The sequence below is a fragment of the Anastrepha obliqua genome, chromosome 1 (assembly GCF_027943255.1).
Source record: "Anastrepha obliqua isolate idAnaObli1 chromosome 1, idAnaObli1_1.0, whole genome shotgun sequence".
Lineage (NCBI taxonomy): Eukaryota > Metazoa > Arthropoda > Insecta > Diptera > Tephritidae > Anastrepha > Anastrepha obliqua.
Genome location: NC_072892.1, coordinates 21,044,590 through 21,069,187, shown reverse-complemented (window position 1 = coordinate 21,069,187; position 24,598 = coordinate 21,044,590). Strand labels below are relative to the sequence as shown.

At 37.2% G+C, this 24,598-nt stretch overlaps 1 protein-coding gene across 4 annotated transcripts in view; it reads left to right on the top strand.

Moving 5' to 3' along the window:
• Positions 1–24,276: 24,276 nt before the first annotated feature.
• LOC129236254 (tyrosine-protein kinase Yes) overlaps positions 24,277–24,598 on the top strand; it is a 65,340-nt gene continuing 65,018 nt past the window's right edge. For all 4 annotated transcript variants that reach the window (XM_054870521.1, XM_054870519.1, XM_054870518.1 and 1 more), the window contains exon 1: positions 24,277–24,499. The gene's annotated coding sequence lies outside the window, so the exon portion shown is untranslated. The remainder of the gene's footprint in view (positions 24,500–24,598) is intronic.

Genomic DNA, 24,598 nt, shown 5'->3' with positions numbered 1-24,598 from the left:
CGCTAGAGCTTTTTGGAAAGCTCTTTTCACATGCTAACACGTGTTTGATTAATTGTTGTTTGCTTTTAGTCGTTCGTGAGTTATAGCGTCGCAATCATCGAGCAAAATAAAGAGAAAATACGGCATATTTTACAGTACTACTACGATAAAGGCAGAAATGCATCTCATGCTGCCAATAAAATTTGTGCAGTTTATGGACCCGATACAGTTTCCATTTCCACCGCACAGCGATGGTTTCAACGTTTTCGTTCTGGTGCAGAGGTGATCGAAGATGCGCCACGGTCCGGAAGGCCTGTCGTCGAAAATTGCGATAAAATCGCTGAATTGATCGAAAGAGACCGGCATAGTAGCAGCCGTAGCATCGGCCAAGAGCTGAGTCATCAAACCGTTATAAACCATTTGAAGAAGCTTGGATTCAAAAAGAAGCTCGATGTATGGGTGCCACACGACTTGACGCAAAAAAACATTTTTGCCCGTATGGATGCATGCGAATCGCTTCTGAATCGCAACAAAATCGACCCGTTTTTGAAGCGGATGGTGACTGGCGATGAAAAGTGGGTCACTTACGACAACGTGAAGCGCAAACGGTCGTGGTCGAAAAGCGGTGAAGCTGCCCAGACGGTGGCCAAGCCTGGATTGACGGCCAGGAAGGTTCTTCTGTGTGTTTGGTGGGATTGGCAGGGAATCATCCACTATGAGCTGCTCCCCTATGGCCAAACGCTCAATTCGGACCTGTACTGCCAACAACTGGACCGCTTGAATGCAGCACTCATGCAGAAGAGGCCATCTTTGATCAACAGAGGCCGAATTGTCTTCCATCAGGACAACGTCAAGCCACACACATTTTTGGTGATGCGCCAGAAGCTCCAGGAGCTCGGATGGGAGGTTCTTTTGCATCCACCGTATAGTCCGGATCTCGCACCAAGTGATTACCACCTATTTCTGTCCATGGCGAAAGAGCTTGGTAGTCGGAAGTTGTCCACAAGAGAGTCCTGTGAAAATTGGCTCTCCGAGTTTTTTGACAATAGGGAAGCGAGCTTCTATAAGAGGGGCATTATGAACTTGGCATCTCGTTGGGAACTCGTCATCGAACAAAACGGCGCATATTTGACTTAAATCGCATTATTATAACCAATTTTATGAACAATTGAAAATTCAATAAAAATACCGCAAGACTTTTTTGACAACCTTATATAACACTTTTCTAAATACATACAGCGCTGACACAATATTTGATTAGCGTACTTCTACTATTTAGGGTGCTAAAATTTTTTTCACCTATTATGACAATATGGCAACACTAATTTTTCCAGTTCAATTTAAGAGCTACATATTTCCCATTTCTTACCTAAAATATTCAAAGCATTTCCACATATAGATTTTTTATAAAATTTTTTGAAAGTGTGCTGTTTTTTGTTTTGGCGATCAATCTTCAAAAAACTACCAAAGAGAACGATTCCTTATTGTCCGGCAAAAATGATCGTTTCACAACTTTGGAATAAATGAAAGCAGCAATGCAACAGTATTTAAGGGGTTACATGGGTTTCTTATGGCTTATTAATTTCTACAACATCTCAAGAATATTATCCTAAATTTTCAAGTCGATCCGAATAATAGTTTCGGAGATACAGCCTTTGGAAGGTGTGCGCTCCAAGCCACTTTTATTATTACTCAAAACTTTAAACGCGTTTTTCTCGGAACCGTGTTTTCAAATTCGGTTGTCAAATGTTCTCGAAAACTACTCAACCGATCTTGATGAAATTTTACACAGGTGTTCAATTCACAACAAACTTCAACAAACTCCTCTCGTAGGGCCGACTCTTTCCACGAGCATTAAGGGTCAATAAATTAATCCAAAAGTATTTAGACGCACACCCGTAAAAGAGCTCACCCAGAAGATCAGGTAACATTCTCTCAATCTAGGGTTTTCCCACGCGCCTTGGGGAAAGTCCCAACATTATAGCTTCTACAGCCCATTAATTAGGTAGAGAGCGGTCCGCGCGCTCCTGTACCTCAAACTTTAAACTCATTTATCTCGAAACGACTTTTTCCGCCCTGGTGTTGTCAAAAAAAAAATTAAACTATTCAACCGAATCGTCTGAAATTTGAATATGTTGTTCACAACACCAATGGCTATCGCCCGTAATAGAATCATATTATTATTTCGTTTTTTTATTAAAAACTGAAAGAAACCCCGATTTTTAGAGTGTCAAATTCAAAACCGCGCCATTTTGCAAAGTTTTTTTTATTTTTATTCTAGTACGGGACATAGACACAGTCATACTGATAAATAATTTTTTGGTCCATGTACAATTTTTCGGGAGGGTAAACTTCAGCACCTTCAACTAGGCGACCGCCGTGACCGAATGGGTTGGTACGTGACTACCATTCGGAATTCACAGAGAGAACGTAGGTTCGAATCTCGGTGAAACACCAAAATTAAGAAAAATACATTTCTAATAGCGGGTGCCCCTCGGCAGACAATGGCAAACCTCCGAGTGTATTTCGGCCATGAAAAAGCTCCTCATAAAAATATCTGCCTTCGGAGTCGGCTTGAAACTGTAGGTCCCTCCATTTGTGGAACAACATCAAGATGCACGCCACAAATAGGAGGAGGAGCTCGGCCAAACACCCAAAAAGGGTGTACGCGCCAATTATATATATATAAACTTCAGCGCCATTTTTAAAATTATTGAAATATTTTTTTTTCATATTTGTATGTAAAAGAAGTTAAATAAAATGCCTAAACAATTTAAATATCGTTTTTCATTTTTTTTATTGTAAAAAAGTTCCTGAAAATACCCTAAATTTTCGAGCTCTAGACCAAAGAATTCGTCAGAAGCCACATGGAGAAACTTTCCGCTGTCTGTTTATTCTAAAGCAAAGTTTCGACAAGACGCATACCAGTCACAAGTCGAGAATGGTAAAACTTGTTTGAATACTAAGACAACATCGTTTAAGGATTGACCGTCTCGAAGTCGGAATTTAAATCTAACTGAAAATTTTTGGGCAATTATTGAAAGAAAAGTTATGGCAATAAAACCAAAGGCTAGTTACAGCACTACTCAGCACTAACTAAATCTTCATATTCTCATTCAACTAACTAATCGAACACCTCTCTCCCTATGACCCGACCAATTCGATGTAGCACGTTTCCTGGGCCTACTATTAGATGGCCTTACAACACCCCTAGGGTGGGGGCTGGTAACATTTTTGGACTGTCATCGAGCGGGAATGCCATAAATTTTGAATCATATTTGCAAAAATATGATATCCTCTATGCAAAAAAGATGTTCAACCAAATATGTCAAAAATGTATTCATCTTATAATCCACTATTTTCAAAATTTATGATATATTTTATATATATATTAATTTTGTTTATCATTTATATAATATATTTTATTGTGATTTTAATATTTCATAAAATATGTGTTTTTCAGAAAAATTAATTTGTCATTTATAATGAAACGTCTGTGTTGTTTTCCATGTGCGTACGATACTTCTTCGACTCATGTAACCTTCATCCTCATGATTGTTATCCCAACATCCCCATCCGGTTATTTATATGTTATTTGTTATCCGGTTATGAAACATTTTATTTTCAAATTTATTAGTAAGAATTCTAGGCGTGCTGAGGCGAAAGGTTTTTGAATTTTTTTATGGATGGGGTTGAGCGTTTTTTTTGTCATCTAATGAATTTTTGATTATTTTTTAAAAGAAAGTTGGGCACCCAAAAACTGCGTAACCCGATCTGGGTTGTTGTTGTTGTAGCAGCTTATTAAACCCTTTCTGCGATATAGTCACCGATCGTATTCATCTAACTCATCTAATGGTAAACCCAGAAAGCATGCTGTTTCGACAGGTTGGGTCGAGAAGGCGAGGGTGTTAGGTAAGTACGTTTAATAGGGCATGTGAAGAGATGGTTAGCAACGTGCGGTGTGCCTTTACATGCTGGACATATATTGGGTATGTCGGGATCGATTCTGGATAAGTACGTGTTTAATCTGCTACAATATCCAGAACGCAATTGGGCCAAAGTTATGCGGGTCTCGTCAGGAAACCGAAGCTCTTAGTCTGCTATAGGTGCTGATTGGACTTTGGTCCCGGCATTTGGGGGTCAAGAGTTTAGGAAGGTGGCAAGGGTCTCCCGATGAATGTCGTTTAGGGTTTGTCTGTATATTATCTGGTCCAGTTGTTGCAGATGTTTTTTGTCCTGACCCGTTCCGGGTCTTGACTTGCTGTATCATTTTTCTCCAGTTCGATTTACATATCTTTCGCTTGAATTCTCCAACAACGTATACCAAATAGCTCAGCGTCCCGATCTATGTCAGCCTACCATCGGAGTTTTGGTCTTCCTTTGCCTATATTTCTTCCGTACGCACCCGGTCGGATTTTCTTCGGTGGGTATGCTTTGACTGGCCTTATAATGTGACAAGTCCATCGTAGATGGTTAAGCTTTATTTTCGTGACAATATCCGGTTGGTTATGAGGTATTTAAAGCTCATGATTCAAATGCCGTTTTCGCCAACAAAAGTAAATATTTTTCGTAGGATTTTACGCTCAAGAATGTTGTATGAAGGTGTGCTATTTAGCATGTCGGCCCTGTATGTACAGCTACTCTATGTACTTTTGTCAAATTTTTACATGGAATTTTTTAATACCTAAGATAAAATATTTTCAACAACCCAATCACAAGTATCATATTTACTAGTGCCGGTAATGTAACGGGCGGAGTGTTACCGCTTATCAAGCTGCTTCTTGATTTTCGACATCATTTGGATTCCTTTAAGTAATTTTATGCGCCTGTTGTCGGTCAGTGTCCCTAGAAAACGGTGGTATTTCTATCGCAGTGCGCAATTTTTTTTAAGAGTGAAAATCATATTTCTAAATGCTCTGTTTCGAGAAATTTCGAATTGGATCCCTATGCAATTCCTATCAAAAAATAAAAAAAAAATGTACTAATTTTAACGCACAAACTTTATGTAACACCTCGTAAAATAAAAATACAGCAACTGTTACATTTTGTTGGCAGCCAGAAGACGATTAAGCGGCGAAAATAATGACAGCAACAACATACCGAATACCAACAGTAGTCGGCTATCAATGCAACTCAATCGACACCTTTGCGCACATTAAAGCATGCAATGAATTGAAACATATGTATGTATGCATGTTGTAGCCAACATTCATGCCGCTGACTATTTCGTTCACCCTTCCTTTCACCCAACCCACCAACGGAATATATGTACATACATATGTATATGCTAGCATGTCTGCCAAATTGTCTGCCAGTTTACTTATGTACAGTCCATCCATCCACTCATCCGTTCGTCGAAGCGTGCATCATTAACAGCAACCGACAGTCGGCAACCGGTGCGACCCAGCTAAATACGGCTGCCGTGTTCTGTTCTGTTCTTAGACGAGCTTTTAGGGGCGCGAAAATGTGTCGCGCGACTGCCTCCGCCTCTGTCACTGTGACTGCCACTGCCGCTTGGGCACCCTCTGCTAATATTTGTCGGAAAACCCGTCCACTCAGTCTGTCGGTTTGTTTGGCTTTTTTTCAGGTCATGTTGGATATTGAACTCTTTCTCTCAATTTTATGTGTGTTTTGTTTGCAATGTACCTTTTTACTGCCGGCTGGGCTTTGTTTTTGCTGCATAGTAACACTAATCACACCCCTAAGGTGGCAGCGCAATCAACTCTACCGGCTGCCTACTTGCCGTACCCAGTTTTATGCGAAACATCGAGTTCTTGTTTACGCCGGTTGCTGCCTCCACTTTCCCTTCCTTCGTTCTTTAAGTTTACCATTTGTTTACTTCTCATTTGTTTGTGTGTATGTATATATGTACATATGAACATACATACGTGTATGAGAAACATTTTAATTCTCTTTTCAGCTATTTCTGCTATGCATTTCTGCTTCTCGACTTGCATTTTTGCGTTTCTTTTCCATTTCGTTTTCTTATTTATTCATTATTGGGAATTCTATTTTTAGCTGCATGAACGGCAGCCGTAAAATTTAAATATTTACTTTTGTCCGTGCCTCCGCTTGACTGTCTTGCCTGGCTGGTTGGTTGACTCCGCCTTGGCCAATGTGTGGGTTTGTTGTTACAACATCAGCAGCAGAGGCATCTTAACGACTTGGTGGCGGAGAGAGGGCATGTAATGGTTCCTAATGGTGATGTGACAACTTTTTAAAAAACGATTTACAATTATTCAGATAATATTTGCTTTTAATATACAAATTTGTAATATATCCAGTGTACAGTGGCGGACAAAGGATTCCGGAAGTTAGTTGCATTCTTTCTAAAAGTGACAGTACTTAAAATGTAACGGTGCTAAGGTATTTAAGGGGTTATACGCAGTTATGAAGCAAATAAAAGACGGGTTGTCAAGGATTTATCCTGAAGAAACTTCAGAATATTTTAATTTGAAAATTTTTGGCGGTTATAAAAGCATCCTTCAAGAACGTAACAAAATTTTTTATTTATGAAAATGTTGATTATAGAGCGCGCTGCAGGCGATTTCTGGAACCTCCTTTAAAAAAAGACGATTTACGGTGTACATCGTAGCTCAGGATTGGATTATCTGAAATCAAAAAACCAAACAAATTTTGTTAATATATTAGATTATCTAGTAATTAATCGTTCGGCTAATCAAAATAGTGAATTTTCACAAAATGGCAGCTTTTAAAAGAAATGATTTCGATTTTTGCGTTAAAATTTGGCCGTAAATTGATTATAAAATGGAAAATAAGTATCAGATTTACAAACGGAACGATTAATTGCTAGAAAATGTATCTTTAAAGATTGAGTTAAAACGGTTGACCGATCAAACAAGCCGTTTTCGAAATATCGTGTACACCGACTTAAAAAATGCCGTTTTGAAAAAAACACGTTTAAAGTTTCAATACCTACCTTAAAGCGTGCCGAGGCATCTCTAAATATTTAGGTATAACTCCGAAAGTATTGCTTAGATCTACTTCAAATTTCGTGCGTATACTTTTGAATATATGTACATTACAAAAATGTAATAAAAAAATCGATTTTTTTGAAAGTCATAACTGCGTATAACCCCTTAAACTTTCTCTTTTGCATTTTTTTAATGAATACATGAAACTTTACGAATATTGTGTAAGCATTTCAAGCCACTGCATTGCCAAAAAAATTCTTAAAAATATGACTTGAGGGCATTCATATTTGCGGCTATAACTTCCCGAAACCATTATGTTTATTTTTGCTGTTGCATTTTTCAGATAAGACATGAAGAACTTATTTTTCAGATAAGACTTGAAGAACTACAATTTAACTCATGAAATGAAGAGGCATGGAGTTATCGGCGCTTTAGGTGCAAATCACACCGTTTTAGAAATCTGTAATTTTCTTAAGCGTACCCGTTCATTTGTTCATAAGGTTCACCGTGAATTGGAAGCATCAGGGGACGATGCAGGATCTGTTGCGTAACGCAAAAAACACGAGGAACGTTTTGACATTGTCCGATCAGCAAAATTTATTCAACAATTGCAAGCGATAATTGACGAGGACCCTTTAGCATCAAGCCGAGGGAGCTTAATGTTTCTGAGGGTTTTATCCGTTTAGTTGTCCATGAAGAGGACCCTTCAAAATCAATGAGGGCCTTTGCGCGGGAGTTGTCCATGAAGAGCTCGGGTATACATCTCAGAGCAAACACGAGAACAGCGAGTTGTTTGATCAAAACTCCTAATCGGAATTAAATAATACAAAACGTCTGAGATGCGATCGTTTTTTTTTTGTTTTCTCACGAAAGAAGTATGAGCAAGACCAGAAGACCAACCACAGAATGACAGTTGGCTTTGTTCCAATCTTCAAGAGGTTTCTATTGCTATGCACACGAAGTTTTCAGTCACTGCTATGGCTTTAGATGTTGTGAGCAACAAAGGACTTGTCATGCCACCACAATTATTTACTCAATGATTTCAAGTGAATTTTGCCGCATATATCGAGGTTTTAGAGGCAGTAGTTAAACCCTGGATTGATAGTGTACACTGTGACAGCGCATACGCCTTTCAGCAAAACTATACTCCTTCATACAAAGCGATGACGACACAAGATTGGATGGCTGAAAATTTGCATGACCACATAACACCGAACTTATGGCCGCCTAACTCATTCGACCATAATCCCCTGGATTATTGTGTACGGGGCGCAATTGAACGTGAAACCAATACGCATCCTCATAACACCTTTTCTTCTTTGAAGGCTGTAATTAATACCGTTATAGCCAATATAAATAAGGAGCATTTGTTTGGGCATGCAATCGTTTCCGGACCCGAATAGAGGAGGTTATTGCAGCTAATGGAAATTTTTTTAATGGTTTTATAGATATATAATAAGGTGTAAAAAATTCGTGAATTTTCATAAAATTTTACTCAAACACAAAAATTTTTCTCAAAGGTAATTCGTTTTACCCTCAAGTTGTCCCCAAATACAAAATCATCAAAAACTAAACCCGAATGAAACCCCAGAACCCCGAAAGACATTGATTCACCAACTATGGAAGCTGTTGGAAGGTGCTTGATTACTAAATTACAACTACTAAATACTAAAGTATCATTACTAATCTTTTGTTTGGAAAATACTATGGCGTAGGATCCAAAATATATCCCTCCTATCATGAAGTATGGTTATGGCACCATTCTGATCTTTGCGGATATGTTGTGATCAATTACATAAACTAAGGGTCGCCAATACATTCAAATAATGCTTTATAAGGCCCTTTCAATAGGACAATAGTTTGCACACACTGTAAATGAAAAGAAATCACACTGGCATTACTAAACTGGCCCTTATTGCAGTCCTAATTTGGACCATATCAAGTGCGCATGCACGAAGTCGCTTATTTCGCAGTTCAATCACGAAGACTCAAATGAAGTAGAAAGTTATTCTAAAGAACGGTCGCAAAAAATTGGTTGAGACGATGCCTCATAGTTTAGAATTAAAAAAATAGATTCACATAAAAATTTGTTTCAAGAAGAACAAAAACAATTTTTTTATAAAAAATCTAAACTTTATTAACTAGCATCCTTTTCATCACTGGAAAAATATTGTAGAACAATATTGAAATATGTTTATCAACTAAGTGTAAATTTATAAAGGGTTATTTTTTAGCTATTATCTTTTTAAACAGTTGGTTTAAACAGCTGACGCACGTTTCGTGTTTTGTTTCACTGTCAAACGTCTTCAGTTTGGTCTATAATTTAACCATGAATCGTCTTATAAACGAACAACGCTTGCAAATCATTGAATTTTATAATAAAAATGCGTGTTCTGTTAAGAAAGTTTAAAGTCGAAAAATTGTGTTCAGCGACGAAGCTCATTTTTGGATCAATGGGTACGTAAATAAGCAGAATTTGGTGCGGTTTATGGGCTGGAAGTATCATTGGACCGTACTTCTTCAAAGATGCTGCCAATCGTAACGTAACTGTGAATGGTGAGCGCTACCGTGAAATGATATCCAACTTTTTTTGCCCAAAATGCAAGAACTTGACTTGCATGACATGTGGTTTCAGCAAGGCGGTGCCACATGCCACACAACACGCGTAACAATGGACTTGTTGAGAGGCGAGTTCGGTGAACATTTTATTTTACGTTCGGGACCTGTCAATTGGCCACCAACATCGTGCGATATAACGCCTTTAGATTATTGTTTGCTTCAATTAACGCATTGGAAGACAACATTAAAGCATTTATATGTATGTGAGATACCGGCCGAAACATTGGAAAGAGTATGTCAAAATTGGACTAAGCGGATGAAGCATTTGAAGCGCAGTCGCGGTCAATATTTGCATGAAATAATCTTCAAACATTAAAATATTATATATGGACTGTACTATCGATTTAAATAAAAATTTCATGCATTTTTCTGAATTTTACGTGTGTTTTTTTTTAACTTTCCTATAGCTCTTAAAAAATCACCCTTTAGTTATTAAAATCACGCTGATAATAGGTACCTGTGTTGTTAAGGGGGAGGTAGGGTTTAGCGCTAAAAAAAAAACACTTTTTTTGTGAATTTTTTACAGAAATATGGCTTAAGATACTTTAATAAAATCAGTTACATGTTATTGTACATCTTTTCAATAAGTTTTTAAAAAATATTAATAATAAAATATTGACAAATAAGCCCATGACAGAGTTTTTTTGGAGATATGTTTTTCGAGAGGTGCTCTGCGGTGCCAATCGGCATTCGTCGTAGAATCATCTGAAACTAAAAAAGTCGAATTTTTCAGTTAAAGTATGACGTAATGCTCCCCCCTACATTAATACAATTTTTTTTTTTTCATTTTTGTAGTTTTGGTGGCAAAAAAACGTAAAACGAGCATTTTTGGCGAAAAATTTCGCCATATTTGTAAGTGAAAAACAACCTTAAAAAACAAAAAATAAAAAAAAACAGTGTAGGGGGGAGGTATTTTTGATTTAGAAAACGTGTGCCAAATTTGAAAAGAATCGGTTGAATAGTTTCGGAGTTGTGATTGGCACCGACTTTTAAGAAGTCGTTTCGGGAAAAACGCGTTTGAAAAAATGACTCTGAGAAATTATCGATGCTCCGCATTCGAGGTAGAGTGCCTACAAAGGCTATAACTTTGAGAGTTCTGCTCCGATCCACTTAAAATTTTGACACAACATTCTTGAAATGATTTACTATAAGATGAGTGAAGAAAAAAAATTTCGATTTTGTGACCCTACCCCCCCCTTAATTAGTTGATCGAGGCTGTATATATGTATGTACATATTTTTGATTAAAGCACCCCTGCAAGCTCTTTCGATAAGCTTCTTCTTAAACTTATTTTATAATATTTTTAAAATAAAAACAGTTTCCAAAACAGAGAGGGTTCACTACTCGCTTGTATGATTTTTGTATTATGGTATTTCTGCATTCAATACTTTTCAAATGATACTCCAATCACCCGGCATTGAGCATTTTTTGTTTACGTGCTCCATTTTGAATTCCATTACGAATTCCTTTGCTACATTTTTTGCTTGATTTTTACACTATTCGTTGCCATATTTTAACTTGTCTTACGACTATCCAATTGTACGTACGTACGTATGAATGTGTGTATGTGTGTATGTAAGGTGATCAACGCTTGCGGCTATTCCCATTTTTTGCTCTCTTGTTATGGTAGCAAATACACGTACACCTGTGTTCACAATAGCAGCAGCGCGACGTGCAAGTTTTGACTATTTATTTTCTATTTAATTATTGTTTTTATAAAAATATGGTTTACACTAAAAAGTAAAACTTATAACTTAAAGTTTCAAACTTTGTAAAAAAATTCGAACAAATTTCATAAAAGTTTCAAATTGTTTTATCAGAATTTTTAGAGAAAACTTTGAGTATGCAATTTCATGGTCCATGGAATTTTGCTATAATAAAGTCCCAGTTTGAAATGGCTCAGAAATCAAGTTGATTTTTGACAATTTTTTTTTTTATTGGCGGTTTTGTGCAACTTCTCGATATACATACACAAATTTCGAGCTTTCGTTATATGGGAGAAAATGCATAACGGCGTCAACGTTTTGAAAGGGTTATATCAATAAATCGGTAGAAAATAAAATTTTAGAACGCTACGGGGAAGCTCAAGTCTTTTGTTATAATAGAAATATGTTAAATTTATGCCCAAAGTCGAAAAAGCCAGCCGAGTGCCCTGCGGAGGGTTGAACTGTGAACTAAAGGGTTTTCCAATAACAGATGTTATCTATCGCTACCGAGAGATGATTAACGATTTTTAATGGCCGGAATTGGATGTTATTGATCTTGACAACGATTATTTTCAACAAGACGTCGCTACGTGCCACACAAGCAACGAAACCATTGATCTTTTACGGGAAAATTTCCGGACTGTGTTTTCGCTCGAAAAGGTGATCACAATTGGCTACCGAGATCTTGTAATTTAACACCTTGAGACTTTTTTCTTTGGGGCCACGTGAAAGAAAAGGATATTCTCCTGTCAGCGTGGTCGTGGTGGTCATTTGCCTGATGTTATTTTCCACTATTAACGGCATACTTTCCTCTTAATAATGAAATAAACATCCGATCATTTATATTGAAGAAAAACATTTTTCTTTGAATATCAAAATAACCCCACTTATTAGAAAACCCTTTACAAAACTGCGTACCCTATTTGATGAGATTTTTTATTAAGTTAGTTTTATGTATATGTTGTTTTTTTTTTGTTTTTTATGAATTATATTTTTATATAAAAAATCATAATAGATCAATAAAGAGTCAAAAGTTTGCAATATGCAGCGCTGCTGTCGTTATGAACACAGATGTACATATATATAAATATACTGCGCGTGTGTATTGCTTTTGTACAGCTCCCACAACGAACGTGCCTGCGTGCTCCCGTTCTCTTTTTATGATTCCTGTGGTGGTTTCCTTTTTTTTTTGTTTTTGCTTTAACCTCTTTTATTGTTGTTGTGCATTGGTGGATTCCTTATACACTGGCGCTGTAGCTGCTGGGAGTCGTGGGTATTTTTAGTGACGTCAGTGGTTCAGTACTTTTTTTTTAGTTCCTGAGTTGCTTACTTTTGCTATTTCCATTCTTCTTCGGCATTTGGATTGTGTTGTTGTTATTGCAGCTTGTTGTTATTTTTGTGGACGGCTGCCAGAGTTGTCACGTTGCTGTGCTACATTTATTTTTGGGCTATTTTTAAAATCTTGCAGTGATTCATTTGTTGTTTTTATGCGTCTTTGTTCTTTTTATGTTATTCTTTTGATATTTTTGAACTGCATATGCGATTGCATAACTGTTGACAACTTTTTATGTCTTAATCTCACCACAACCACATAAAATATCAACATTTTTGTTAATGCTTTATTTTCTTATCTTTATCTTCTGAAAGTTAAAAACATCATTTAAAAATAGATATCTTATTTCTTTTCAGGTATTTTAAAACGCTTTTATCATCGGTAAGCCTAGTTTTAGATGAAGTAGTTCTGTGAGTACTATATACAATAATATAAAAATATTTAATGCAATATCAGCTAAACGGCCTCTCCAACTTTTTGCAGTATTACACTTCTTTAAAGGGAATTTTTATAACCTTTACATATTACGCGTGTGCTACTAGAACATCCAATCCTACATAACCAAAATTTCGAGAAAACAGACGCAAAGTTATCCCTTCTTCTCTAAATAAAAATAAAGTTACTTTTTCTTCTAAGGAAGGATCTTTCAGAAGACGCGCCTAGTTGTTGTTTTAAAATAAAACATTTATAAATTCTTTCACGTTTCACTATTATATCGTAACAATTTTATGCGGAAAATGACATTTAAAGGTCCACCATGAGCACGTCTACAGGTAAAATCCGTCGATTCATGAGTGCCCAGTTGTTAAGAACGTCGAAATATCGATGTTGAAGGTTATTCAGCAACAGTTTACGCTACAACAGCAATATTCTCATCCACAGAACGTCCAGTTTTTGGTCTACCAATCCTTTTTCTATCCTCGACAGAAGCAGCTACTTGCAATTTTTCCACCAACCTTCAAATTTCCAACTCACTCGGACTATTATTTCCACGAAAAAAATTCTCGAATTTCGCTATTTGTTGTACTTAAAAATCGCTCATTTTCATAATAATTTTAATGCGTTGTGCTATCGTGTAGAATTGTGCATCTGTCTACTTGACAAATGCCAAAGATGACATAAAAAAGCGTACCGTCTAGGAATTATTCACTACCGACATCGAGGCTTCAAGTATTGTATGTAATCAGCAAGATAGTTAAACCTCTATTATGGCGTTGTGGTGAAAAAATATTATCAAGTTCCATGTTTTCGTAAAACATCTCCAGTGGTTAAGAAAACAAAAAAAAAACCTCAAACATGATGTTTCAAACAAAAAGATCATAGTTCAACTCAAGACCACGCATCAAAAGCGACACCAAATTGCCAATTGTTCTCACGACAGTCTGCTCTACGTTACCGGAATTAATTTATTAATACCCATCAAAGGAATGTCCCCATGAACATTTGCCAAACATTTATGAGGAATGTTTATGCTGTTACAACAACAACCACTCATTTGGAATGGGTTGATCTTTCAACCAACCACTTCTCTCAAAAAATGTGACTGGTCGGCTTTATTCAAACTTTGTACAAAATTTTTCAAAATTTCATCATATCTTTGCACTTTTCCGTCAGAATTTTTAGAAAAGATCAATGGTTTCGTTGCTTGTGTGGCACTTAGCGCCGTCTTGTTGAAAATAAACGTTGTCCAGATCAATAACATCCAACTCCGTCCATAAAAAATCGTTAATCATCTCTAACCTAATCTAAATAACACCTGTTTTTGAAAACCCTTTACTTTATATGAAATATATGAAAATGCAATCCGATTTGTGAGTGCTTTCAAACTTTCACTTTATTATATATTACTAAAATTGAAAAGGATATAAAACTGCATACCCAGAAGTTTTCTATAGATTCTGTTGAAAAAAGTTGAAAAATTTGATGACACGATTTTGAAATTTGTTAAAATTTTGTGAATTTTTTACAAAGTTTAAAGTTTTGATTTATAAGATTTTTGTTATCCAGAGACCTATTATTTTAATTAGAGAAAAAAAAAGCATGAAAAATATTGCGAATATTGTAAAAAGATGAAGGACTTAATTATGTAACCACAAGCGTATGTACACACTATATTATATATATGTATATGTATGTATATGCATTTGATGTGCAACTGCTAATTAATATCACACCGTGTTTACTCATTCGCTTTAACTTTTTTACGGCGTTGTCGCAGTACGTTTCTTAGAAATAAGATTGTAGGAAAAAATTGTTGAAAAAATTTGCTACAATGCTTGAGCTGCCACAAATAACAAAAACATCACGAACAACGCATCAAATTGCCGCGATGACATACTGTCGCCAGTTCCAACCGACCGACCGGCACAAAAGACCCGCCCAAACTGCTTTGATATTAATTTCACCAGCAAACACATATTCACATACATACACTTAACTCCATGCAATATATGTGCGTACGTATGCATTTATAGTTTTGAAATCTGCCTGCCCGAAACCCCATTCCTTTTAATAACATACACAGGGGAAACGCTATTAGACAAAATAGCAGCACTAACACAATGCGCTCTCCTATATTTCAGCCACTCTTAATAGTTGTAAGCAAATAATAAACAACAAACCGCTGCCGTGCGGGCAGACTGGTCCGCTGGCCGCTTGAATATTGCTTAATTATTCGTTGTTGCAAAACTGCTGCATACAAGGCGTTGGCTGTGCAACGTGTGCTGGGGTGTAGGGTGTGAGGCACGAGGCTAAAATCAAATAAATTAAATATTACTGATCGCGCGTGCCTGGTAATTTAACTATCAATTTACTGACTGCTGGCAACTAAACTAACTATGCATATTAAGTGCTGCTAAATAACAAAAACAAAATAAAATACAAATAAAATATTTCACTTCAATATTGGTAGGAAAAATTAGAATATAAAATGTACCTACAATTCAAAGTTTTTGCAAAAGTTAAAATTTATAATCATATACGAGTATTCCGAGTTATATTTTATTATAACGGTATTCAAATACTATATATTGTACTTATAATCGATAGAATAAAAGATTACGCAGTTTGAAATGGAATTTTAAAGGTAAAATGCTGCTCTCCCGGTTCAAAAGGAAGTCTTTTTTGCATCGAATCGTTACGGTTGATGAAAAATTTGTGTATTTCTCTAATCCCAAGCGTAAAGGATCGTATGGTCCGCCCGGCGACAAGCCAAAAACAACGGCCAAACCAAATCGCTTCGGCCGCAAGGCAATGCTGTATGTTTTCTGGGGTCAGCCTGGTATGATTTGGTACAAGCTTTTAAAACCAGGTGAAACAGTTGACGGTGCACGCTACCAACGACAATTGGTCGATTTGAACAGCGCTATGCACCGAAAACGCCCAGAATATGCCGATCGGCATCACAAAGTAATTTTTCTTGATGACAATACACCGCCACATCGAACAAGAGTGACCCGGGAATTGGTGGAGACGTACGATTGGGAACCGCTGGTGCATGCGGCTTACTCACCAGACTTGGCGCCCTCCGATTATCATTTGTTTGCATCGATGGGCCACGCACTTTCCGAGCAGCGCTTCAATTCTCACGAAGATGCAAAAAAATGGCTCGATGATTGGTTTGCGGCCAAAGACGGCCAATTTTTTTGGCGCGGCATCCACAAATTGCCTGAGAGATGGGAAAAATGTTTCGCTAGCGATGGCTATTATTTTGAAGATTAAATTTGTAACCATTTTTTGTTAATAAACGTTTGAAATTGAAAAAAAAGAGTCTCATTTCATAGGTATCAACCTAGTATACATATAATTGGCGCTTACACCCTCTTTTGGTATTTGGCCGAGCTCCTCCTCCAATTTGTTGCGTGCGTCTTGATCTTGTTTCACAAATGGATGGACCGGGGCCTAGAGTTTTAAGCCGATTCCGAACGGCAAATGGTTCTTTATGAGGAGCTTTTTGATGGCAGAAATACACGCGGAGATTCCCCATTGCTTGCCACGGAGCGACAGCTATTAGAAAAAACTTTTCTTTTTTCAATTTAGTGTTGCACGGAGATTCGAACCTCATTTTCTCCGCACCAACCCATTCGGCTACACCGGCCATCATAGATTATGGTAGATTAGGTTAGGTTAAATTGGTTGACTTGCAATCACGCATAGACCGGTTCGATTCATAGCGATACCAAATGGAGTTTATTAGTTGTGTTTTGAAATAGTCCACCCGTCTGTTTCTATTACGAATTTAAGGAGCCATTTCCAACTTACTGCTGAGATATCTTCTAATGCATCAAACTATGGTGTCCTACATTTGTTGATCATGTTTTGAATAACACAGGACATCCGCAAAGGAGATGCGAGAGGAGTACGATCGTCTTGTTTACACATCATCTTAGCATTCCTGCAAGTGGACAAGCTCTCTCCCATCTGGTCTTGAATTTTCTGATCCTGTTTTCGTCTAGTTCGTTGGATAGTATTCGTATTGACAAAATGCGCGTTACATCGTCTACTACCCCGTTCCCTTCAATGCCCTTATGGCCTGAAATTTAATAGAACTGTTGCTTACTATTCGCTGCCAACCTTTCTACTGCCTTCCAGCTCTGCAGAACGATCTTGGATGTTATACTAAACGATGTAATTGCTTTAATGGCTGCTTGATCTATAAAAAAGTTAACTTTAGAGTTGGTATCACAAGCTAGGTCTGCTGCCTTTCCTGCGAAAACCTCCGCCTGGAATATATTGCAGTTATCTGGAAGCTTATACGATTTCCTTAGGTTTAACTGTGGACAGTATATCCCAGCGCTTACTCTACTAGTCATTTTAGAACCGTCCGTATAAAAAATACTTGTATTGCGTTTGGGGCTAAAACTCTTACGCCATGCTTCTTTTTCGATAGCGATCTTGAACCTTTTTACCCCTTTAAAAGCCGGAGGCATGTATTATAAATAGTCCACATTGACTATATTGTTTTGGTTTATTGAGCTATGCCCGTAGATCCTATATGAGAGTTCATTTAGGGCAAAATAAGAATGTGGCTTTCTTTTGTGCCTTCTCCGCGGTATAGCGCTGCATTTAAGTTGCAGTGGAGCCTCCTGGGATTGGTCGCAGAAACGACAAGAATCAGTGTACCATAACCCGATCATGTGTAGTTTGCTCTTGAGCATTCTCAATTTATCTTTGGAGAGAGTTATAAGTTTTCTATAAACCTCTTTTGGTTGGGAGCTGCAGACTCAGTAATTCCATGTTCTTAGATGACATCACTTTTCTTTTGCCGAAACCGTTCCTAGTAATATTCACCAGGGTACGCACTTGGCTGATTGCTGAATAACTATATGAAGCGGTATCAGCTCGAGCATCATCTCCTTCGTCCCCGTCATGCGCACGCATGCTAAACGCTGAAGCTTAGTTAGTGCTGCCCAAGCATCCACCCTATATGTTAGAAACTTCCGTTCCTTTTCCGACGCTCATTACTGTGCACTTATTTACATATATAAATTCATATATTTTCGTTTTTCTTTTTTTTGTAAATATTCATTTTTGTCTCTTTGAATATTGATTTGGTTCGCTGTGACTTCATCAAGCAAACGCCCAAATGGCAAATAAATTGCAGATGCAGCCAACTCGACGCATACCAACACACAGCGCCAAAATTTAAGGACCTACATACTCAGTTACAAATGCTCAATCATCTATGTACATACCTATACACACATACACATACCTATGCACACATACATATCAACTTTATTATCCTTTCCAAATAAAACTTTTCCGAACGTTTTCGTTAGTTACTTCTTTGGCTTAATATTCAGCGTATTTGTGCATGTATATGTATATGTATATAGTGCGCTGACATGCCTGTGGCATTGATGCTGATTGCTGACACTGTCTGGCATTTCCTTTCCGCACATTTACTACACATACATACAGACATCATCTACACTCATCCGCCACACTTTTGAATAGAGCGCAACTTTAATCAAAAGTTTTCGCAAGTCTACAATGCACACACAACCCAGTAAACGATTTGATTTGAATATGTTTCTATGTGTGGGTGTACGAAAATCTGTGTTTGTTTGTATGTGTTTTTGTTAGAGATATGCACTGAGTTACGCTTCACTTAGCAATATCACCAAATTTCAAATCAGTCGCAGATAAAATAGAGAGAAAAAAATAAAAGTAAATAAAATATTGGACTTTATTGACTAGGCCAATGGGAAATTGTGTGGCAGAAGTTTCAAAAAAAAAAAATTGTAAACTTTTTGTGCACGTTTTGAGCGACAGAATTTAGTGCGATTTTTGGGTTTAAATTAATTTGAATAGGGTTTTTTCGCTATCTGAAAAAAAATATTTCATTTGGGTTCACATATTTTGGCTTTAAAAAATTGCATATTTTTGTATGATTTATTGGAGTTCGCGTCTGGTTGGCTTTTGCAACTGAAATATTAAGTCTTAAAAAATATTTTTTTTTTATTGCTTTATTTACTTATGCTATTTTTTAGATACACATGCATATATAAATACATACATTTAGTAATTCAATAAAAGTAAATAAATACACCGGCATATGCGTCATTTTACAATCGAATTCTGCGTCATTTATGAGTCAATAATTGTTTTCTGCCATGTTTACAGCCGCCTACACTTTTATCTGCAGCGAACATTTAATTTACGAGGCGAGCTTGCAATTAAAAAAGCCATCGGTACAAAGAAATTAAGTACAGAAATATTATCTGTGTTTATTACAGGGTCTCTCAAGTTTTAGTTTATTTTTTAAATTCAAATTACACACAAACATATTTTGAATGGGAATTCACTACCTGTTTATTTATTTATTTATAATTGGCGCATACACCCATTTTTGGGCGTTTGGCCGAGCTCCTACTCCTACTTGTGGTGTGCGTCTTGATGTTGTTCCACAAATGGAGGGACCTACAGCTTCAAGCCGACTCCGAACGGCAGATATTTTTTGTGAGAAGCTTTTTCATGGCAGAAATACACTCGGAGGTTTGCCATTGCCTGCCGAGGGGCGACCGCTATTAGAAAAATGTTTTTCTTCATTTTGGTGTATCACCGAAATTCGAACCAACGTTCTCTCTGTGAATTCCGAATGGTAGTCACGCACCAACCCATTCGGCTTCGGCGGCCGCCTGTTTATTGACATACATATGAAGATGAGTGTCAACAATTTATGAACCATAAATGATATTTTGTAAATGTTGCCCGAGTTCCCGCTTACATGTGTAGATTCTTGTGAGGAGATTTTCGTTGACATGTTTAGGCATATTTGTGCCTTCTCTTGTCTCGACTTTCTCTTGAAAAGTTTCATTTACTACTTTTTTTATTAACCGTCTAACCGACACGAGGGGCACAGTCCGCATGACGTACGAATAATTTTTGTTTTGACGCTGGGCGAAGGAAGGCAAGTATTTGTTAAGTATCCAGGTCTAAAAACGGTCAGCTACAGAAAACAAGTTTAACAGCTAAATAAAAAGCGACAGATATACCATTATCATCAATCAGTTGATGGCAAAACGCATATCCGATATATGAAAAGTGCTGGAAATGAGAATTGACCACATAAAATCTATCTTTGAGATGGTTCCACAGAAAATAGACAAAGGACGTTAGCAGAACATTGGGATACTATTATATTTCCGTCAATTTTTTCGATAATGAATTCTTACCGACAGCTACAGTTTTAAGCCGCCGACTCCGAACGGCAGATATTTTTTTATGAGGAGGCGTTTCATGGCAGAAAAACACTCGGAGGTTTGCCATTGCTTGCCAAGGGGCGATCGCTATTAGAAAAATGTTTTTTCTTAATTTTGGTGTTTCACCGAGATTCGAACTAACGTTTTCTCTGTGAATTCCGAATGGTAGTCACGTACCAACCCATTCGGCTAGGGCGGCCGAGGGGCGAAAAAGAAAAAAAACGTTTCTTTTTTTGGTGTTGCATGGAGAATCGAACCTACGTTCTCCGAATGGTATTCACGCACCAACCCATTCGGCTACGGCAGCCGCCACCATTTTCATATATATTTTTCTCTTAACTCCTATTTGAAGCGTTGCCACTTCCCTTTGCGAATTTTAGTCGCCACATCAAGCTGTTGGATTTTAATTATTTCCATACGGTCCACGGGCGAAATCAAACTAATTTCAATAAATTGTAGATTTTCTACTTAATATCTAACAAAATATTCGCTATTGAACCTTTACAGCTGTTAAAATAAAACACTCTTTTAAAAAAGATACTCGAACTTGAGAGACCCGTTATACGTATGGTATATGTGAAAATGTTTGTCTGTAGGCTTATTTTTTGAAACTATTTTAAATTGAGTTGACAAAAAACTACTTGAGGAAACACCGTTGCGCAAAAGCAGCCAAATTTTCGCCATAAAGTTATCGAAAGTTTGACCTCTTGAATACGTGCTACCAAACCAAGGCGTGCCGGCCAATTTAACGACTTATACGAGTATTCCAAACTTCATGTTGTAAAATACTCTCTAAGAAAAATAGATGTTATCTCACATACATCTTATTTATTTACATTAAAAATGTAAATAATACTTTTGAAAGACTCTTTAGTTTTATGCCGCCCCCGAAAAGCTGAAGTAATTGCACACAGAGGTTTGCCATTGCCTAGCGAGTCGACCACTATTGCATAGAAAACTTTTCTATCATTTGATATTTCATGCCCACAGTTGGTTTTGAAGTGGATACTTTTCATTAACTTTTGGCTATTCAGTATAGTGACATTTTTAACACTGCAGAATAGATTATCCAATAATGGTAACGCTTTTCCTCTTTGTACTCTATACGAAAATATAATCGTAGGGATAAATCTGACTCACAAAAAGTGCTATGACTTAAATTAAATTTGTTAGCAAAATATTTGTTTGCCAATCAGTTTTCTTCCTTATTTTAATAAGACTTTTTCGATATTTTCTCCGTTTCGCAAAAACCTCGAATTACTTTGGAAGCCTTTATGAAGGATTAAATAATCAATTTCGCTAATTCAAGCCACTCCCCACATATTTTGTTTTTACTTTTCGTGCTGAAATTGGTATTGCAGTGGACTTCATTCAGTTTTACCTAAACGTCCAGTTGTCTTTTCCAAACTGCATTTTTCCGTCACTCAAATATGCTTCCGTGGAAAACTTACAACGTGCTTTGAATCTGTCTATTGCTGACCCATTTCCACGAATCGAGTGCGGCTTGAATTGTGCGCACACAACCAATCGATTAACCACCTATCGGCAATAATTAAATCAATGATCACAGAGCAACCGAATAACTGGCTGCTTTCGCTAAACTTGAAGCGTCAACATTCATTGATTCAATGTGGTGCATGAGCAACATTACATTTTTTTATTGTATTTAGATGACACCATTACGATGCGAATTTTCGCACAACGAAAATGACCGATAATTCGAGTTGCATACACTCGAATAGATTGCACGCAGCTGAAACTGCGTCTAAGTCGATGCTCACCATACGTAGCCGACAAACGCAACTTGCGAGTTGACGAATCACTTGCTTGTTAATCAAACGAATGATACGTCTGTCAAATTGATACCAGTGTTGCCACCTCTGAAGACCGAAAAATTCCATTCTACGTGGAAAAACGCACGCCCTGTTTATCCCATTTAATAATTCGAAAATCGCATTTATGAATATTAAATATTACACGAGTTTTTTTTTAGTAACAGTACGAGGGTTGCTTTTTATATTTTGCGCACTTTCATTATTGTGTGAATAAAATAATAATACTCTTCTGCATTCGCTTTAACCAACTTTCAAAGCGTTTATTCCAATTTTCATAAGTGAGTGCCTCCAAAACGAGCTCTTCAAAGGCTTCAGCAGCTGCTGCAGGCGTTGAAAATCGTTGCACTCGCTTTTATTTTTGATGTTCAGTAACAAAAAACAATCATTAGGTGCCAAAGCACGGCTGTAAGGAGGATTATCCATTAAGGGGGTCTTCTACCGTCGCGCCTTAATCTCGGGCCTATTTTTGGGAATTAATTACAAAGCAACCACTTGAGATAATGAAATCAGATTTTTTTTATTTAATTTGCACAAGTTTGCACTATTTAAAAATATATTTTTCAAATCGAATTCTTTGGCCCTGTGTCCTTGAACCGTCCTCGAGGTTGCCCTTGTAAAAATGTCCTAGGCGACTTTGTGGCACGCGATCGACCATTTTACTTATCTGAAATCAAAAAATTTTTTTTTTTTTATCATAAAGTGTAGCGTTGGCTATGTTTTCCCAGTGGCGATTTTAAATATTTTGAAATTTGTAAAAAATGCGTGATTTTAAAAAAAAAGTTTGAAAATTTCCTCTTTTTTTTACACTTTAGAGGCCCGCAAAATTAAACTAATCAAAAATTGAAAAAAGTGGTCTGGGAAAACATAGCGAGATGTTCACTGAATAACTGGAAAAAAGATGGAATGAATTCGACAAATATTTATAGTAGATGTGTGACCAGAAAGTTGAAAAAAGTCAACTTTCGGGAAAAGGCGTTTAAAGATAAAGAAACGCTCGAAAATGCCACGCGCATGCATGTATTCTCCCCGAAATGCTCATGAAGGAACATGTTTTTCATAAAACCCTCTTTATAGCATACTCTTAACATTAGTAGCTTTTAAAAAATCTAAAAAAAAAAAAATCGATTTTTTCAAACCGTGACGGTAGAAGACCCCCTTAATGTGATCTCTTGAGTGCTCAAAAGCTCTCTTGTGTGAGCTGATACGTGAGAACTCGCATTGTCTTGGTGAAGGGTGATTCGCCTTCGGCGGTTGATTTTGCTTATTTTTTCGAAAACTTCTGACAAACAAATGGTTGAGTACCTCACAGAATTGCCCGAATGAAGCCAATCAATAAGTATATTAAACTGCATTAAAAGATATTTCAAAAACGTAAATACATTTTAATCTTCGACCTATCTAAACTTCACACAATTCTTTCACTTTTTATCTTGTACGATAATTCTTTTTCACAAATAAAAACTATTTTAATGCAGTCCAATTTTTTAAGAATGTTACTGAAGCTGGCTGCATCGCAAGCCATCGAGCTGTACCGGGTGAAATATTTTTATTCGTAAAAGTATCACACGATTTTGAAAATTCCCTAAAATTCGTACATCATTTCGCAGTCATCAAAATAACTTTTTACTGAAATTTCTATGCTTAGCACTGCACAGTGGGTGGCGTTTGCACTTGCATGTGTGCTCGCATATTCTGCATCTTGGTTTGCTGATAATGACACGTCGAAGGGGGTTGCCGCCTCACACACTTCAAGGCAGTGTGAACGCCATTGATGGCAAAAATATATGCGAGCATACCACTCAAGTGCAGTGGCGTGCGGGAGAGAGAGAGAGCGTGTGGGAAATGTGACTGCAGTCGTTCGTTGCCTAAAAAAGTAGAATTTTTACTCTACTCTATTTCCACTTCCATTTGCAGTTTTCTCAATCCAACGACTGCCTTACTTGACTGACGAGATGGCTGCTCAATTAAAAGGTAAGATTTGAGACACTCGTGAGCTGGTCAAATGCTCCGCCGGTTGCTTGATCGCCCGCTCAGCTTTTGAACGGTCGCTCAGTCGGTCATTTAGCAGCATTCGAGAGCGTCACGACCAATTGTAATGCTGACTGCCGGCTCTGCTTGCCTTTGCTCGCTTACTCAATGGTGGCTTGCTTGGCGGACTGACTGGTTGGTTGATTGTTTACTTAGTTTGTTGTTTAAGTCTCAGTCGATTTGGAAGCTCGTGCGCGTTGCGGTCTTTGTTACATGCGCAAACTGAACGAAATGACTATCTCCAAGTGAAGTGAAGTGATGTGCTAATACTAAATGACCGAATGACTTCTTTAATTGCGATTTTTAAGTGCGAAGTGTTTTAAAAGTTTTTGCGAGCTTGTGATAAAGTTTGAAGAAGGTATATTTTTCACAAAGAAATGGTGTGTAAATAAATATTTTCAAATGTGTAACAAATACGAAGCGAAAATTGTTATTTTTGTACAAATTGTGCCCATGA